The following is a 7,524-nucleotide window of genomic DNA, read 5'->3' on the forward strand; positions in this document are numbered from 1 at the left end:
GCGGTTTAACAGATAGCGAGGGTGGCCATAGTACAGTTAGTTGCAGTAATCGACTGTTCTAAGGACCTAAGCCGCGACCACAGGGGAATGGAAATGGCAAGGAATGAAAGGGAGAACCTTCCGCGGGGTGCGTAATTTAAAGTGTCCTGATTTACAGACAGCGCCAACCTGCTCTGCCATGGAGACAGAGGACGAGAATCTTACCCCCAGATTTCTCACTGAGGATGACGGGGTAGGGAAGGGTCCTGCGTATTTAGTGGAGGGAGAAAGCAGGCAGAGGTTTAAAAGCCCCCACGCCCTGCTCACAGCTGTGCAACCCACACAACAGATTTTGGAGGAGTAAACGAGATTTCAGAATATTGGAGAGTTTGAGGTAGAATACACAGTATTTCAGGACATGGTAATTATGGGATACACAGAATGTGCGATACTGGATAAATGATAAGTGAAGATATGGGGGATTTCTGGATAAACAAGGCAGGCCTACAGGAGATTTTAGTATAAACTAGAACACTGGCGGCTTTTCCGTTGCCTTTACGAACCGCAAGTAAAAGGGCTTAACAAGTGAGGCAGCTAAGGGTGCTGAACCCCCAATTCAGCGGCGGGTGCCACCTGCAGGCCCATGGCTTTGACCTTAGCTGCACTGCTTTAGCCCTTCGTCAGTCCAACACTGATAAAAAAAGAGTACTGCCAAGCTGAGTTAATACTAGCACTTCATATACAACAAACCAGGAAACAATTCTGGAGAAACCATGAATTTTAAGGTGAACCATATTCTAATATTTATTCTGAACCAGGCTGCGTGAATTCATCAGGCCTGCCTTCTAAGTGTTTCCTGAAGCTCGGATCTCAACACTGGAAACAATGAGTGATGGCATGCTCATTTCAATGCAGACACTACTGCCAGCTAGCTACTTCCCGTGGCCTACTTGCTCACGAGTCAGTTGACGCCCCTTTGAGTGTCTAGTCCGCTCCATCGGGAGGCCACCCCATGCGCTTTAAGAAGTTGCCCTTCACGTGTCGGGTCATGTTGTACTTCTCAAGTTCCAGGCCCGGCACAGACGACCTCCACCCAATGAACCCCATAGTGGTCTTTGGGATGGGCGGCGAAGGCAGCACATGGATGTATTTGTCTAGTGGTGTCACTGGACGCACCTGCAAGTGCTCTGGAATCTTCAGCGGCGTCTTTTTGATTCCAACCTCATCCTTCAGCAGCTCCTCGTTGGTTGTGGCCAGGAATCCCCACCGCCATGGCCATCGGTGGGCCGCATGCTGCTCCATCTCCACCGTGTCCTTCCAGTTTTGGTCCTCGGCCACTCCAACCAGCTTATCTGATTTGCCTCCTTTGCTTCCCGCCATTCTTGTTGTTGCTTTGAGTGTCCCACTTTTGTCTTTGAGTCAGGCGTCTTTCTTCCAGGTGCTTAGAAGTAGACATGAATACAGATGACTTCTTGTTACCATGGAGAGAAGAACACCTTCAGCACTGATCTATGAGGTCACTATTAGATCAGAGTGCCATGGAGTCACCTCTTATCCTCACAGCTTGAAGGATTTTATGGTCAGTAAGGCATCCTTTAATCTTAAGGTCCATACATATCTATGTTATAAAAATAGCCATGCACACACTCCATGGAACTGGTTTATGGTCTTTCCATCGCAAGAGTTTCCAACGAAACCATTTCCATCGAAAGATTTGCAAAACAATTTTTTTCCATTGAATGTTTGGGTGTGGGATAAATGAATTTTTAGTAATTGTTTTTTGGGGTGGTCATCCCCTCAAAACCCCTGTTTTTCACCGTTAAAAACCCACCTCAAAGAAACTTAACCCTTTATCCCACACACACCTACATTCGATGAAAACAAATTTGTTTCAAAAATTTCGATGGAAAGGATTTCGTTGGAAACCCTTTTGATGGAAAGACCAGATACCCATAGAACCACGCCCTAATTATAAGTTTGTGGGTTACTCCCATTCACCTTTCATTGGTGGAGTTTACATGTGTATATGGCCAATGATAAGCTCCCTCCTTTTGGTTATGTTTGCCAACCATTAGTGAACCCCCCCCCCCTCTCTTCTGCTACCAGTAAGCATGCTCGTGTGCTCAGTAAGCACACCTTGCACTCTGTATGCATGTTCAGATGGTCAGAGAGACACACATCCTTTGCTGTCATGATACATGTTGCTGTAGTCAATGAGAGGAACCACGTATAATCAGGATGCATGTTCATTTGAACAGTAAGAGGGACCTCTATCGCTTTCAGTGTACATGTCAATATGGCCAGTAAGAGGCAGCTGAATCGCTATCAGCAGACAGGTTCATATGCTCAATGAGAGGCCTCTACTTTTCTGCCAGTGTCCATGTTCATATGGCCAGTAAGTGTCAGCGTACATGCTCATATAGTAAGCGAGAAGCACTCAAGCCTTCTTAGTGTACATGTTTATATGCTAATTGAGAGGCATCTACCTTTCTACCAGTATGGATGGCATGTTCATATGGTCGGTGAGCGGCATCCCTTGCTATGAGCATACATTCACGATAATATGGCCATTAAATGGGACTTCTCTCTATCAGTTGATATGCACATTCATAAGGTCGATGAGAGGAACCTCAGTCGCCCCGCCACACATCTTCGTATGATCAGGGGGAAGCCCCCCTTGCCAGCAGTAGTAGAGGTGGGCAAGCAAGTCGAGCCAGAGGCAAGCCAGGGGTCTGCCTTGGCCCTCAGAGCAAAACTCTGAGCCGAGTCATTGTAAAAGATTTACGTAAATTAACCCACCTACTAGTATTTTGTAAATAGAAGAAGAGACACCATATAAATGTTGTATTTGTCATCGCCATAATATACTATAAAAAAACGGACACTTTCATTATCTATAAAAATGGATTAGGACTGGCAAGACTGTCCCCCAAAGGGTTACCATGACCGCGTGCACTGGAAATCAATCTGCCCCCTGATTGCATTGAGCAGAGTAGAGTGGGCGGGCCCAGCATTTACCGTCACAGCGCCCACCCACGCGCCAGGCTCAGGGCTGCATCAAGGCGCATCCATTTAGCATCTTGGTATTTAGTAAATAGCAGAAGTGGCAGAATACGAGATGCTGTCATTAACGTCACCACTATTCTATGCGAAAGGCTACATTGTCATGATCCAGAGAGTAAAACTAAAGAGTGTGATTCATTTACACAGCACTTTAAAGGCATTCGAAAGGATCGAAGGGGTCTGGGTAATAGAAGAATATCGCTTTCTTTTTTATAAAGTGCTTCATCCCACATCTAAGTGCTGTAATAGTCAATATTACTGCTCACTATTTTAAGGGTTCTCTTTTGTTGACCTCGGAAGGACATGGGGCTGAATAGCAGTGCTGGGATGCCGACCTGTGCTCAAACAATTCCCCTCTTTAAACCAACAGGCTTCCCAATCGCACTCTTAAAGGGCTAGCAGCCCGTTCCAATATTTCTGGTTTAACTTTCAATTTTTCATTAATTCCATTGAATTGTAAGTCACTGTCAAATGTCAATTTTATGGTAAAAATTAACTAAATAATACCTTCATTGTAACTATTAAGTTATCACCATAAAATGTCTACATATCATTTCATCATATACTCAATTTTGCTATCAAGGTCATCATAACAATATAATCACATAGTGCACTTGACTTGATCAAAGGAAACATTCAGTTGCTTACATTTTTAGGTAAAGTGTTCTTCAGTATCGCCATTTTCCTTCCATAACTAATCTTCGCTGCACATTTCCTTCGGGAGTGCCTGGTTTGTCTTCCTGATATAGCGTTGTAACTCAAGTATGCTTTTCTTTATAAACCCAGTTCTCATCTATCTTTGGCCAGTGTTATTTCAAATCTTCTAATGCGTTCTCTTTTCAATCATCACTTTTATTTAAACTGGCCTCATATGGATTGCCTTTATCACTTCAAGTGATTTTCTAGTCAAATGGCATGTGACCATGGGTTGCTAATATTTGCAACGAGTGCTTATCCCTTTGAGCTATCTTACCATCCTTACACACACAAAACATACACTGTGAAAAGTTTAGCCCTTCTAGACTCACTCTGCAGATTATGCTTGAGGTGCCTTTTTCCTGAGGGGTGCTGGAGGGTGGGTATTTTGCACCCTTCTCCAGTTTCACAGTTTAGCAAATAGCTGCCTGCAATTTTCTTCCCCATTTTCCCTATACTCGGCTTATTCTGACTATTCCAAGCAATGGTGAAAAGGATTCGAGAGTGGATGCAATAAAATGTAGCTAGTGTTGGACATAAAGGTTCTTGTTCAGATCACAATCAGCGCATGTTTCCATAAGGTTGTGGCAATATTAATTAGCTGTTTTTAATAGTTTCCCAAAAAAAAAAAAAAATGTATGTTGTTTCATTACAAGATTAGGTTATACACTGTATTTGGAGAGGGCAGTGTTTCCTGCACTCCAGTTCAAATTTAGGGCCTGATTCATGGAATAATTTGCAGGGAGAATCAGGACTTATCGTGCCATTCTGCATGCAATACCCTGTTTGTCGATTCATGGAATCAACTTTGCAGGACTTTTCCCGAACTTGCGGGGACTGCGCGCAGGCTCGGCGCGTCCCTGCAAGCGGTTGAGTGCCTTGCACAAGACTCTTCGCAAAGTGTGGGCCGGGCCTATATAGAGACCCAAATAGGGGGCGGAACATGCAAAATGCGGAAGAACAAGGGAACATGTTGGCGTATTGAGGGACGGTCCACACCAAGCAAACGCACGCCCATTTCACTGCAAACCCAACCATATTCATGGATTCTAACGCAGAACCTCATGCCAGGAAAAGTCACACGCAAACCTTGTGATCCATCTGCCACATGATAGCAGGCGTAAAGTTGAACCACATTGGAACCAATGCGTACAAAGCACGCAATGCACACAAAACCAAGGCCCCACAGCTATGATGAACCCAACAATACCAGGAGCTATCGTCCACGGAAACTGGAGGAGGCGGAGGCCCAGGGCCCAGATTTTTGCACAATGCGAGCGGTTGAGTACCTTGCACAAGACTCTTCGCAAAGTGTGGGCCGGGCCTATATAGAGACCCAAATAGGGGCGGAACATGCAAAATGCGGAAGAACAAGGGAACATGTTGGCGTATTGAGGGACGGTCCACACCAAGCAAACGCACGCCCATTTCACTGCAAACCCAACCATATTCATGGATTCTAACGCAGAACCTCATGCCAGGAAAAGTCACACGCAAACCTTGTGATCCATCTGCCACATGATAGCAGGCGTAAAGTTGAACGCGCATTGGAACCAATGCGTACAAAGCACGCAATGCACACAAAACCAATGCCCCACAGCTATGATGAACCCAGCAATACCAGGAGCCATCGTTCACGGAAACTGGAGGAGGCGGAGGCCCAGGGCCCAGATTTTTGCACAATGCACCACGCTTTTTGGGATGCCTGATGACCAGGTATATGCTAGGCACCGGTTCCCCCCATGTAATCCTAGACCTTGTCAGGGAGCGGGAAAATGACCTAGGATCACCCACCATCTGCTCCCAGGCCCTTACCCCCCTTGAGAAAGTGCTGACTGCACTCAATTGCATTGCAACTGGCTCCTTCCAGCGAACCACAGTAATAGTTGGTGGGTTATTACAGGCCACACAACTTTGCTGTCTCCACCAGGTATTTGCATGCATAAAAGCACATGTGTGTGTGTGCAGGCACATATATATGCCCTGAACACTGGAGGAAAGGCAAAGAGTGTGCCAGGAATTCTACACAGTAACACACTTTCCACATGTACTAGGTGCAATTGACTGTACACATGTAGTCCTACGCCTCCCCCCCGATTGACGGAGCACATCTACCACAATCGCAAACACTGGCACTCGATTAATGTGCAGGTAGTGTGTGACGTTAATGGACTGATAATGGAAGTGTATGCCATTTTCCCTGGCAGCTTGCATGATAGCAACATCTACTGCCAGTCACCACTTCACTGGGCACTGACATCTGGAAATGATGGCAGCACATGGCTCATTGGTGAGTATGATCTGATATGCACATGGATGCATGTGACACACTGAACAGCAGACCAAAATAATACATGCTAAAAACAACCATATACACAATTGCAGGGGACTGTGTATACCCCCTGTCACCATTCATGATGACGCCATTCCGCAATCCTGCCACACCAGCTGAGGTAAATACAATTCAGCACATGTAGCCACTAGCGACATATTGGAACACACATTTGGGTTGCTAAAGTCATGTTTCAGCTACCTTGACCACTCTGGTGTGGTATTGGTAGATGCTCCACTAGTAGTCTGTAAAATCATAGTGGCAGCATGCGTACTGCACAATGTCGCCACACAGCGTGGCGTACCAGTGGAAATGCACACTGCATGTACCCAGCTGGTACCAACATACGTCACCAAAAAAACAGCCCTTGTGGAGCACACACAGCGGGCCAGAGCTCTCTGTTTTCAGACCAGCTGAGCTCCAAGGGGCACAGAAAGGGAAGACCACCCATCAGAGGATAATTGCCAGGTGTAATGACATACTTGAATACCAGAGGAGGGACAATGGAGCCTCTGTTGCTAGCATCTTCGGGGGAGACATTGAGCAGCATGCTCCACATGACAGACCTGGCTCTTAGGCAATGAGTCAACCATCATTGACGGTCTTCCTACACACTTGCAGTCATCCTGCAGAACACGAGGCAGGCAATGCAGATACACAATGAACACATCCTGCACCACTGGACTGTATATTAGGAGGCACGGCAATTGAATTCCCAACAAATGCCCCACCACAGAGAAGTATGAAGCACTTAACATAGGACATTTATCAGTAACAGTTAACAGTAAGTATACAGGAGTGACTGTGTTTCACAAACTCCATCACCAACCACTGTTGTCAGTAGCTACCACTCCTATGTATCCACAACACTTGCCACTTAAAGAGACCACCCAGAAAATCAACAGTGCACATCCAGAAAATGCTGGACATACATAGAATGCCCTGGGCCCACACACCTTGCCTTTGAAAAAGCAGATTACATGTGCAAAGAAGCATCAGCAGTGAGCCCTGTGTACGTATAGTGTGCTCCCCAAAATGTAGCTGTCACACTTTGACTGGTACAACTGCACCTCACAGATGAGATGACGACTCTGCTCACCAGCAACATGTATCCAGGTGTACATGGGCACCCATCAGTATGGGCAAAGTGAAAGGTCAGTAAGACCACTGGGCAGACAAGCGACCCATTCCCAATACATTATATTCTAAAAAGCATCAAATCAGTTACCTGTGGCATTGCATGCCTTCCAACATGCACCATGTTTGACATTCCAACCATGACTTGTATGGACCTTACTCCAATACTCCAAAATGCATCAACTTGTTGCCAGAAAATCATACCATGTTCCATGCCTCCCAATAGGCATTCAAGACCACCAGTAGTCCAGGGAAGGCCCCAGCATGGCTGCCACTCCCGCTTCTGCAAATGTCATTATGGCACCCAAATCTTCTGA

The 7,524-nt window shown here is 45.9% G+C and overlaps 1 pseudogene; it reads right to left on the reverse strand.

Annotated features, from left to right (window-relative positions):
* Positions 1-963: 963 nt before the first annotated feature.
* LOC138447959 (ciliary microtubule inner protein 1 pseudogene) lies at positions 964-1,359 on the reverse strand (annotated as a pseudogene).
* Positions 1,360-7,524: the final 6,165 nt, after the last annotated feature.

This window comes from Ambystoma mexicanum, chromosome 3q (genome assembly GCF_040938575.1).
Source record: "Ambystoma mexicanum isolate Mex_15411 chromosome 3q, UKY_AmexF1_1, whole genome shotgun sequence".
In the NCBI taxonomy this organism is placed as follows: domain Eukaryota; kingdom Metazoa; phylum Chordata; class Amphibia; order Caudata; family Ambystomatidae; genus Ambystoma; species Ambystoma mexicanum.